General features: G+C 38.7%; 1 protein-coding gene across 10 annotated transcripts in view; it reads left to right on the forward strand.

Moving 5' to 3' along the window:
* Positions 1-12602, forward strand: part of GTDC1 (glycosyltransferase like domain containing 1) — a 444669-nt gene that overhangs the window by 64709 nt on the left and 367358 nt on the right. The gene's annotated exons all lie outside the window — the stretch shown is intronic.

Below are 12602 nucleotides of genomic sequence, written 5' to 3' on the forward strand. Positions count from 1 at the left end.
AGGTTGTGAACCCAGGTCTTCCCCACTCTAGACCCAGGGCTGTCTTCACTGCTCTATGTTTACTTCTATTTTGTTACAATTTTTAATTTTCTGCCACCACTTTCCAGAGAAATTCAGAGTGTTTAGTGTTTAGTGTTTTAGGTAAAATCCTTGTTAGACAGATACAGCCAGTTCTTAATCATCTATAGCCTGGTAGTATATGTTTTAAGTGTCTTATTATTTGGAAATATTGGACTGCGTCTTAAGTGTGAGGTTTGGACTGGGGATAGAGCTAGATTTTCAGATCAGTCAGTAAATATTTATTAAATGCCTACTGTGTGCCAGGCTTAAGCTGTGTATTTTGCTACAAAAGTCCTGAACCTTTCCTTTCATGGCATAAAAGTGACCTTGGACATTCTGTAGATTAGGCCAGGAGAACCCAAACTCAAACATGTTCTGCTGAGTTGGATGGGCTTTTTTTTTTAGTAGGCTCTTTGATTTATTTTGAAGGTTACCATTTATTTGATTCTAATCAACTCTAGAAATTTTCCTTTTTTTTTGCCTCACTTTAATAGACACACCTGTAGTTCCTGTGGACTTGTGATGTTGACAGGGTTGAAATATTTGACTTAAATAAGATTTTTTGAATTTTTTGTGGGATTTCCCCCCCCCCACAGTATCATAGTTTGGGATAAAGAACTGGCTTTGAATCCTGTCCCTAACACTTACTGGCTAGTTAGCTGCTTTATCTCTCAGTGCACCACTCACTCAACTCACTTTAACTATAAGTTGCAGAGGTATTGACCTGTGTTGGTAGGGGAGTTCTTGTACTGCAGAGTTTCTCCTCTACTAATAAAAATACACAGGTCCAGTCCCTATTCCTATCATTATCTCTATCCCAGTTAGTAAAGAAAGGGAAGAGTTGACTTAAGTATATAATCTCCATCTTTCAGTTAGAGAAATTTCAGCCAGATCAGGGGTTTCTAACCTTTTTTTGTACAATGTACAATGTATGATTCTCAGAATCTTAAATTCAGATACATAAAATGAAATGCATAGGACTCCAGAAAAAATCAATTCTATTGAAATCCGTGATGGTTTTTTAAAAATAGTTTTTTAGTAGTTTGTTTAAATAGTTTTGAAAAAATAGTTGTTGTTGTTTTAAAGTTCAGGGTCCCCAGGTAGGAATCTTGAGTTAGATAAATAAGGTCAGCCCCATCTAGCCCTTAAAACAAACAACTCTGGTTGGTTACAGAGGCCGGAATAGGACCTGAGTCACAGATTCCTGTTCTAGTATTTCTGTATTTACCCACTAAATATAAGCAAATGAATCCAATTAATTAAATTAACTTATTGCTCTCTTAAGTAATATATCATTCATTCACTCAATATATTTATTGAACTCATCCAAATACATGTGTATGTAACTAAATGTCATATTTGGATATCATGAGTTCATAAAAATCAAGTTGGGATCACTGTCACAACTAGCTCTTTTTTTTTTTTTTTTTGCCCTTCAGTTATAGAAAAATTGACTTCCATGTCTTATTCAATTCTTTGGGGAGATTTTGAAACACCCAAGGTCTGTCTCTTCTGTGGAGGTGTTAAAAAATCCCATGAAGCTTTCTTGAGATAAAGTTTGTCCCCTTTCAATTATTAAATGTACTTTTCCCTTATCTCAGAATTTCACCTTCAGTTTACTGGCAGCTGCTTTTTTTTTCTCCCATGTTATCATAGCAGTGTGATTAACCCCCTGTAATCTGGCTTCCATACTTACCACACTTCCTAAACTGTGCTTTTTATTTTTAAGGTCACAATTCATTTAATTCTAGTCAACTCTAAAAGGGTTTCCCTTGTGCCTCAATTTTGTTGACATGTCTGTTGGTTTTAATACTGTAGGCTACTCCCTCTTCTTCCCTTGCCTTTCAGAGACCAACCTGAATTAATTATTAGTGCAGCTTCTTTGTTTTATTTTCTTCTTTTCCCCCTTCCCTTTCCTTTGGGTGTCCCTCAGAGTTTAGTTTATGACTCTTGAATCCTCTGCCTCTGTAGTATGTGCTAAAGAAATACTTGTTGAGTCCAAGCACCTTGGTTCTTCCTTTCTACATTCTTGCCCTTTAGAGGAACGATCTGTTTTCATGGTTTCAGCAATCATTATCTATGCTGATGCCTTCCAAATCTACATCCCCAGCTGAGTTCTCACCTAAGCCACAGTCCAGTATTTCCAGCTGTCTTTAAGATATCTACACTTGGATATCTCATTGTCACTCCAAACTCACCATATCTAAATAGAATTTGTTTCCTGCAAATGAAATTCCCTTCAAAACTAGCCCCGTTTTCTGCTGAAGGCACCTCTCTACTTCAAGTTTCAAAACCTTGGAGCTGTCTTAGATTTTTCCATCATTTGCCATGTTCATGTAATCAACTAAATCCTATCACTTTTCCCTCCAAAACACTCAACTTGTTCCTCCTTTTCATTCTCACTGCCATCACCTTAGTCAAGGTCTTCATTACCCCACACCTGGATTTTTGCCTTTGGTCTCTTTTTGCCTTTAATTTATTCTTCGTCTTGCTACCAGATTAATCTTAAAGCACTATTTTCATCACATTCCTTCCATGCTTGAGAAATGATAGTGGTTCCCTTTGGCTTACTAGATCAAAGCTGTCCTCTCTGCTGGCCTTTTAAAACTCCCTCATTCTCTCTGTCTCCTCTGTGTCTAACCCATTTAAGTTTCATATCACTTGAAAAGCACAACCCCATATAAATTGCTCCCTTTTCTAACTTGGCACAAGTTGTTTTCTATTGAAAATTATGCCTTATTATAGATTTTTTCATAGATTTTTGATCTGAGTGGGATCTTAGGAGGTAATCTGGTCCAGCCCCCAGTCTTCAGGGACATGATGTTTCCCTCATTGTATAAATGAAGTAACTGAGCCTCAGAGTTAAGTGATTTACCTAGAATTTGAAAAGAGACTAGCAACCAGATCTTCTACTTGCTGAATTAAAAAAAAAAATCTATTATACTGCTTCTTTATTTGTTAATGGTAGAAGCAATGTACATATTAGAGAAAATAGAATCACCAAAGCTTGGCAAAGTTCATCCCCCTGTTTTTAGAAAGTACTACCCTAAAACATAGGTTAGCATTTCTTGGCACAATGGTGGGAAGGGTGTAGTTTGGATTTCTTTTCTTTTCTTTTTTTTAAAGGAGAAATAAGTGATTCATGCCTGAAGTTTATTAAAATGTTTTAATTCACATTTTTACTGTCTTACTCATACAACCACAACAGTTTAGACGCAACATAACAAAAACAGAACACAGCAAGTTAAACTGATGGATAGTCAGTGATATTTTAAATAAATATATATTAATTTACGCATCTAAAAATAATGGAAAACAAATGTATCTCTTCTGAACTTTACTAGAACAAAGGAAGAAGGGGATAAAGTCAGCGTTTTACTATTCAACAAATATCTTAACATTTTTCTTAGAGAGTTTTTGTGCTGCACAGGTGTAAACCTGAAGGAAAGGACTTAATAAGGTTCACTTTTGGTTGAAGTCTTTAACAGCTGTAGTCATTGCCAGCCCTCCTGAGAAGCTCCTAATGTGGCAATGACCTGTGTTGCCTGAGCTGAATGACTGTGGCCAACTGTTACTACAAAGACTTTGAGTTTCCTTATGGATCCTTATGAATATTAATACTAGCATGCCTGTCTCATCAATCCCATTAATGTTCTGTGAGAACATATTTCTTGAGCTTGCTCACTTCAGTCGTGACCTCACCTCTGCCTACAGGTGGCCCTTAGCTTTGATTCTTCTTCCTCAGGGCCAACTGCCCGCTCTCTGTCTTTCATTTTTAGGTGTGGTGAGATAGTTGGTTATATATGTGTGAGAAATGTTATGTAATTTAAAAAAATTGTATAGAGGACAATGAAAAGAAAATTTTAATTTAAAAATGTAATGCATTTAGTTTTAAATAATAGTATTTATATTAAGAGAGGATAAAAGAGAGTAAGCAGCAGCAACTGCCAGAAACAATTAAAAAATAACCTGCTCATGAGTTCCTGTGGACTTGTGATGTCATACCCTTACAAAAAATTCCTATTATCCACTCTGTTGAATAGTAGTATTAGTAGTAGTGAGACAAAGAACAGCTAGCATTTATATAGAGCTTTAAGAATTGCAAATTACTTCCCATGTTATTTCATTTGATCCTTTACGATAACCCTATGAGATCTATGCTATTATTATCAATATTTTTAGAAGGAAAAAAAATAGGCTGAGAGAAGTTGTGAGTTGCTTAGAGTCACACAGCTAGTAAGTGTCTGAAATGGGGTGTGAGTTTAGATCTTTCTAATTAAGGAAGTATAAATTTTGTGACAAGCTGTGTTATATTTACATTTTGGTATTAAATCTATTCTTTAATTGCATTTTTTCATTTGTCTTTTTTTCCTCTCCTTCCCAAGTTTTCCTTCCTACTGGGGAAAGAAAGGAAAAAGGAAAAGAGCCTCATAACTAAACATAATCAAAGTAAACAACATCCCATGTTGACCATGTCCAGAATTGGGTGTCTTCTTCTGCATCTTGAGTCCATTACCTCCCTGTCAGGAGGGGGTAGCTTTCAAGAGACTAGTTGTGAAATCATTTCCCTAAGCACATGCTATAGAAGTAAGACCCGTTTTAGCATTTCCTTTTGCATACCTGAATCTTGCCTCATCTCTGAAAAAGTATTTACCACATATTTGCAAGGCATATTTGAAGATTCAGCCAATAAATGTCATAATATACTTTGCTTTTGGAAGGAACTAGGGGAAGTTATGCTTAACCTTTTCAAAGAGGTGTAACCTGGGCTTTCCCCATTTCAAAGCAAAAGCAGATGTAGACCAAGGGTGGGGATCAATGTGTGTATTTTAAAGTTTACCTCGTTTTTTAAGTTTTGCAGAGGACCATTTTGATTTAAATATCATCCACTGGAAACTTCGCCTGCTTCTGGTAAATAGTTTATTTATTATCAGGTGATTTCCATCACTTTGCTCATTCAGTTATAGATTATTTCTTAAAAACAACAACAGTTGTGAGATGAGGAGTACGTTTGATTAAATGTGTTCATAGGGGGAAATATTCCAAGAAGGCATTAGAATTTATACTTTATGCCAGAAAGTCCATTAGGCTGGTAGTAAGTACAGTGGGAGCTGACTAAAGGGAACCTGGGGTGGGAACATTGGAGAAGATAAAGAAGTTTTATTCTTACGTGTAGTCTTGGTAAAGAGACCTTCGTTAGAGAGCTGACTTCTGAAATTAGGATGACCAATATTGGAGCCCCCTGCTCCTGGCACGTGCTGGTAGGGTGACCCAGAGCATGTCACTTGACTCATTCTTGGAGAAAATACGTGTGTATATGTATATATGCACATATGTTTGTGTGTATGTGTTTACATACATACACATATACATATGTTTACATGTATGTCTGTAAGTCACAGGATGCTTATACTTCTCTTTACTCACTATATTTCAATGGCTTCAGCCTACTTTTGTTTATGAAGTAGCCATTATAGCTAGATATATTCATGTCAAGACAGTTATTCAGTCTTTTTTGCTTAGAGAAAGTAACACAAAGTAGAAGAGGCATCTAAGGACTTGAGATCCAGTCTCAGGCACATCTAGACATATATGCTCTTAAAACCATGTGAGTACAAGCTGCCACAGCTGCTGCTGGAAAAGCAAAGAAGGCAAGATGATTTTAGCTCTGCTTCGGAATCTAAGGGAAGGCTAATAGAATTCTGACTTGCTTGAAAGATGGGAAATGGTGATGGTGCAGAGTCTTTGCCTACTCCTTTTCCTCTACTCAATACATGATTCTTCTTGTCCCAGTTGCCAATAGAGCTTGACACAGCATCCAGTGATGAGGACTGTGGGGACCAACTGGGAACCTCTCCTTGAGCAACAGTCCAACCAGAAGTGTCTAGGGTACAATGAATATTCTGTAGGATGACTCCTGAAGGCTCATCCCCATACATGCCCACTATAAATGTGGACAGGACCAGTATTTCAATTATCTAGTCAGTTCACTTAAGTCAAAACATCTAAGATACAGGGCACTGGTAAGAGGTAATAGAGAGCTCCCAGGACTGGGGCATAGAAATTTTCAAGATGACTCAGTAGGTGATTTTCACAGTATTTGTAGAAACTCAGTGGAGGAAAGCTTTGGTGACAACATTGGGTAGAATGTTCCTCATCAAAGGAGCCAGGTCACCTGGCCACAGTTACAAGGGTGAGGGAGGTGACCATAAATCTCTAAAGACTGGAAGCCTAGGAGAAAGATACTTCTGCTAATTTTTGGTGTTATTCCCCAAAACATAGCAAGAGGCCAGGGTTTCTAGAATCTAAAGCCAGGGGAAACTTCTAGAAAGGTTAGCAAACCTAACAGGTTTACCAAATTGATCCATGTCAGTAATAAATTTAAAACTTAATATCCAAGTTGACATCCAACTCGGATAATGTTGGGCTGGCTGATTCTGGATAGGGTCAGGAAGAAGTTAATCTTTGTGTGGGTGTGTACTCAGTGAATAGACCTGGAGTTAGGAAGATCTCAGTTTGAATACCATCCCAGACACTCAGTAGTTTAACCTTGTTCAGCCTTAGTTTCCTTTTCTGTAAAATGAGCATAGTAATATCACCTACTATGTAGGGTTGTTATGAGCATCAAATAATATAAAACTCTTTGCAAACTTTAAAGGGTTATATAAATGTTTATTTTTATAACATTATTATTAATAGGCAAGGAGTGTTGGTGGTGAAAAAGGCCAAATGAACAAGAGAGGAAGAAGTCAGAAAGAACAAAACCTTATTCCCTGTGGGCTTGCATGTAGAGTCAGGATTAATTGATGAATTATCTATAAACTTTTAAAACTTCTTTTCTTATCCTTATTGTTGTTGGTGTTCAGTTGTATCAGACTCTTTGTGACCCCGTGGACCATAACACACCAATACTGTCTATGGGGTTTTCTTGGCAAAGTTACTGGAGTGGTTTGCTATTTGCTTCTCTAGTGGATTAAGGCAAGCAAAGGTTAAGTGACTTGCCCAGAGTCACACAGTTAGCAAATGTCTGAGGCCAGATCTGAACTCAGGCTTTCCTGACTCCAAGTCCAGTGCTCTATCCACTGAGCCATCTATCTGCCTCTTATTCTCATACCCTGAGATTTTCCCTATAGTGTTTACTAATAAAATTTATATCTCTTAATAGCAGGGTTGAGTTCTGTTGGACAAAGGAGAAAAGGAAAAACCTATGTCAATTTGTATAGGCTAATGAAGATGATGTGAGAACTTAGATTCAGAGGAAAGATGTGGTGTTAGAGAAAGAGAAGAAAAAAAAGTAAAGTTCAATGAACTTATGGTATCCGACTCTCAAACTCTCCTTGTAGTCATTCCGTTGAATAGTAGTAACAAGTCAGCATTTATATAGTGATTTGTGGTATGTAAAGTATTTTATAGGAGGACCCAAGATGGTGGAGTAGAAAGACACACATATGCTAGCTCCGAACCCACAGCCCATAAAATACCTGTAAAGAAGAACTCCCAACAAATTCTGGAGCAGCAGAAGCCACAGAACAACGGAGTGGAGGAGATTTCTGTTCCAGAGAGACCTGAAAAACCACACAAAAGGTCCGTCGCACACCAGACCAGAGCAGAGCCCAGCCCTGACTTGGCCGTGCAGCACTGAGAGGAGCAGATCCCAGTGGGCTTCAGGGACAGAATCTCCAGCAGCCGTGCAGGCCCCTTCACCCACAGGTGACAAGGGTCAGTGAGAGGGTCTCTTTGGCTGGTTGAGAGGGGAGTGGGGTGTCCCCATAACTCAGGCCCCCTCGGGAGGCAGCAGTGGGGGCAGTGGTGGAAAGGAGCTCCCCAAGCAGGCAGGAGCCTGGATCCATTGTTGAAGGTCTCCACATAAACCCCCTGAGGAAACTGAGCCCCGTGAGGCGGCCCTGCCCCCACCTGAGCACCTGAACTTAATCTCACACTAAATAGCAGCCCTGCCCCCACCAAAGCCCTAAGGCTGGGAAGCAGCAGTTGAATCTCAGACCCCAAGTGCTGGCTGGGCAGATCTGGAGGTGAGGTGGGTGTGGAAAGAAAACTCAGAAGTCAAGTCACTGGCTGGGAAAATGCCCAGAAAAGGGAAAAAAAATAAGACTATGGAAAGTTACTTTCTTGGTGAACAGATAATTCCTCCCTTTCTTTCTGATGAGGAAGAACAATGCTTACCATCAGGGAAAGACACAGAAGTCAAGGCTTCTGTATCCCACATATCCAAATAAATATAGCATGGGCTCAGGCCATTGAAGAGCTCAAAAAGGATTTTGAAAATCAAATAAGAGAGGTGGAGGAAAAACTGGGAAGAGAAATGAGAGAGATGAAAGAAAAGCATGAAAAGCAGGTCAACACCTTGCTAAAGGAGACCCAAAAAAATGCTGAAGAAAATAACACCTTGAAAAATAGGCTAACTCAGTTGGCAAAAGAGGTTCAAAAAGCCAATGAGGAGAAGAATGCTTTCAAAAGCAGACTTAGCCAAATGGAAAAGGAGGTTGAAAAGCTCACTGAAGAAAATAGTTCTTTCAAAATTAGAATGGAACAGATGGAGGCTAATGACTTTGTGAGAAACCAAGAAATCACAAAACAAAACCAAAAGAATGAAAAAATGGAAGATAATGTGAAATATCTCATTGGAAAAACAACTGACCTGGAAAATAGATCCAGGAGAGACAATTTAAAAATTATAGGCCCACCTGAAAGCCATGATGAGAAAAAGAGCCTAGACATCATCTTTCATGAAATTATCAAGGAAAACTGCCCTGAGATTCTAGTACCAGAGGGCAAAATAAGTATTCAAGGAATCCACTGATCACCACCTGAAAGAGATCCAAAAAGAGAAACTCCTAGGAACATTGTGGCCAAATTCCAGAGTTCCCTGGTCAAGGAGAAAATATTGCAAGCAGCTAGAAAGAAACAATTCAAGTATTGTGGAAATACAATCAGGATAACACAAGATCTAGCAGCTGCTACATTAAGGGACTGAAGGGTGTGGAATAGGATATTCCAGAAGTCAAAGGAACTAGGACTAAAACCAAGAATCACCTACCCAGCAAAACTGAGTATAATACTTCAGGGGAAAAATTGGTCTTTCAATGAAATAGAGGACTTTCAAGCATTCTTGATGAAAAGACCAGAGCTGAAAAGAAAATTTGACTTTCAAACACATGAATGAAGAGAAGCAAGAAAAGGTAAACAGCAAAGAGAAGTCATAAGGAACTTACTAAAGTTGAACTGTTTACATTCCTACATGGAAAGACAATATTTGTAACTCTTGAAACTTTTCAGTATCTGGGTACTGAGTGGGATTACACACACACACACATGCACACACACACGCACACACACATAGAGACAGTGCACAGAGTGAATTGAAGAGGATAGGATCATATCTTAAAAAAATGAAATCAAGCAGTGAGAGAGAAATATATTGGGAGGAGAAAGGGAGAAATGGAAAGGGGCAAATTATCTCTCATAAAAGAGGCAAGCAAAAGACTTTTTAGTGGAGGGAAAAAGAGGGAAGGTAAGAGAAAAACATGAAGTTTACTCTCATCACATTTGACTAAAGGAAGGAATAAAATGCGCACTCATTTTGGTATGAAAACCTATCTTACAATACAGGAAAGTGGGGGATAAGGGGATAAACAGGGTGGGGGGGATGATGGAAGGGAGGGCATGGGGAGGAGGGAGCAATTTGAGGTCAACACTCATGGGAAAGGACAGGATCAAAAGAGAGAATAGAAGTAATGGGGGACAGGATAGGAGGGAGGGAAATATAGTTAGTCTTATACAACACGACTATTATGGAAGTCATTTGCAAAACTACACAGATATGGCCTATATTGAATTGCTTGCCTTCCAAAGGGAAGGGGTGGGGAAGGAGGGAGGAAGAGAAGTTGGCACTCAAAGTTTTAGGAACAACTGTCCAGTACTGTTCTTGCTACTAGGAAATAAGAAATACAGGTAAAGGGGTATAGAAAGTTATTTGGCCTTACAGGACTAAAGAGAAGATAGAGACAAGGGCAGAGAGGGATGATAGAAGAGAGGGCAGATTGGTGATAGGGGCAATTAGAATGCTCGGTGTTTTGGGGGGGGGGGACAAAAGGGGAGAAAATTTGGAACCCAAAATTTTGTGAAAATGAATGTTAAAAGTTAAAGAAATTAATTAAAAAAAAATAAAAATTAAAAAAATTAAAAAAAAAGTATTTTATATGTCTTTTCTCATCTGATCCTCACAGCAACCCCAGGAGGCAGGTCGTATTCTTATCCCATTTTATAGTGAGGACAGAGACTGAGAAACGTCAAGGCATTTTTTCATAGTTTTTGTAGTTTCATGGCTAACATCTGAGTCCATATATGAACTCCAGGCCTCGCACTCTGCTTTGCCTGCTAATAGGAAAACTAGGGAAGAACTATGTTATGAAATCTAGTATGGAGTCAGTGTCTGAGAAGATCTTTGATCAGCAAGTGTCACATTCTACAGAGAGGTCAAGAAGGATGAAGATTTGAGAAAAGGCCATTAGAGTTTGCAATTAAAAGACTGATGGTAAGAACAGCTCCAGTTGAGTGAGGAAATCAGAAGCTAGACTGCAGAGACTTTAGAAGCAAGGGTGGGAAGGGGGGCACCAATGAAAAGCCTTTCTCAAGGAGTTTAGAACAGATGGGTGGGAGAAATATTGAATAATCATCTGATGTCCACTGGGGATGCTTAGATCAAGAAAGGGTTTTTTTCAAAAATAGTAGAGATATGAGTATCCAAGATAGTAGAGATACGAGTATCCAAGATAGTAGAGATACGAGTATCCAAGATAGTAGAGATACGAGTATCCAAGACAGTAGAGATATGAGTATCCAAAATAGTAGAGATATGAGTATCTTTGTAGGCAGCAGGGAAAGAGCCAGTAAATGGAAATTGTAGACAAGTGAGAGAATGGGGTTAATAGTGGGGAGTGATAGGCTAGAAAAGATGTGAGGGGATGGAACTAAGGCTGCATGGAGAGGGCCTTGCCTTGGCAAACGCAAGAGCCATCTCCATCAGAGACAGGTGTGAAGGAGGAGCTAGTGGGGGAAGACAAGGATGATATGAAGTGAGGAAGAAAGGAGAAGGGGGAGCTCTTGGCATATTGTCTCAATTTTGTGTTTTGGGAAAGGCAACTGAGAAGATTTACTAAGGTGTGAAGGGCTGATGAAAGTGCAGATCTTTAAAAGCTTTGAAGAATTAGTTATGTGAATTGTACAGTGAAGAAAGAGGCCAAGGTCATTGATTTCAATCCTACCTCCCTCTCTGTATGACCTGGTTAACTAACGTAGGCCTCAGTTTCCTCATCTGCAAAATGAGAAGGATGGGCTTTGATGGCTTCTGAGGCTCCTTCCTGCTTTGGATTTATGATTTGGAGAATGACCACTTTGTATTACAAGATTGTATTTTTTTTTTTAAAATAGGTTATTCCTATGAAATGATGTTGTACACTTAACTCACATTAAATATAGAACTTGAGGTTTTCCAGAGAGCTAAGTGTTTGTCCTTTTCTTAAGTTTCATTACGAATAAGAATAACCATGTAAGAATTGCCGTGCTGGGTCAGACTTTTAGTTCAGTTCACCTATAACAATTCTTTCTGAAGCCTGTTCCAGTCTTGCATGACAGCAGTATCATTAGCAGCAACAGTATTTATTGTCAGGGTCATCTTAATGCCTTAACCTAAGGCTGTTTTACCGTAATTTAGCCTTAAAAACAGCAACAAAGCTGCATTCTCAATGGATATAAAAAACAGCAGACAATACCTCCTTCATATGACTTTCATTTTCAGGCCTTTCTTGCATTCTTCACTTTTGAAGGCTACTTTCTGTTCCCTTGAAGTTTCCTCATAGAATCATCCCATTCTCGAAGTCAAGAACCATGTTTTTGTGGTTAATGATTTTCTTTCTGTTTTCCTCTTCCAGTTTCCTCAGTTTTCTTTGTGTAATGTTTTGGGTCTCCACTCCCTATCCCAACCTTATCAATAATTTTGATTTGCCTCTTATGTGATGGCCTGTATCCTGAATGACCATCCCTATCAAGACTTCAGAGAACTTTCTTTATGAAAATCTTTAGAATCTTCTTGCCAGGGCATCCTGACATCAGATTTCTGTTAACTTCATGCTTCTGTAACTACATTCCCAGATTATGGTTACTTCACGTTTGATGTGGCATTGGCCTTATTTTACAGATGAAGAAACTGGTGTTTCAAAAAAGGAGTTAAAGTGACTCGTCACACCATAAAGTCAGAGATGATTCATGAATGGAAATCTGAGTCCCCGGCCTTCTTCTCACAATTAAAAATCCCTTGAGATAGGAATGCAGATCAGCAGATTCTACCAACATCTTCTTCCTTCAACTGTGGCATGGATTTTTTCCCATTGAGGGGGAAAAACAATAAATGTCAAAGACCAAATGAAGAAATCAGATGTATGTAATATTATGGTAAAGTCCTAGAGTAGCATGTCCCTTTTGGTTGGAATTTGATGTTTAGTCATCAGTTTCTTTATTGGCCACAG

Source organism: Notamacropus eugenii, chromosome 5, assembly GCF_028372415.1.
Source record: "Notamacropus eugenii isolate mMacEug1 chromosome 5, mMacEug1.pri_v2, whole genome shotgun sequence".
NCBI lineage: Eukaryota > Metazoa > Chordata > Mammalia > Diprotodontia > Macropodidae > Notamacropus > Notamacropus eugenii.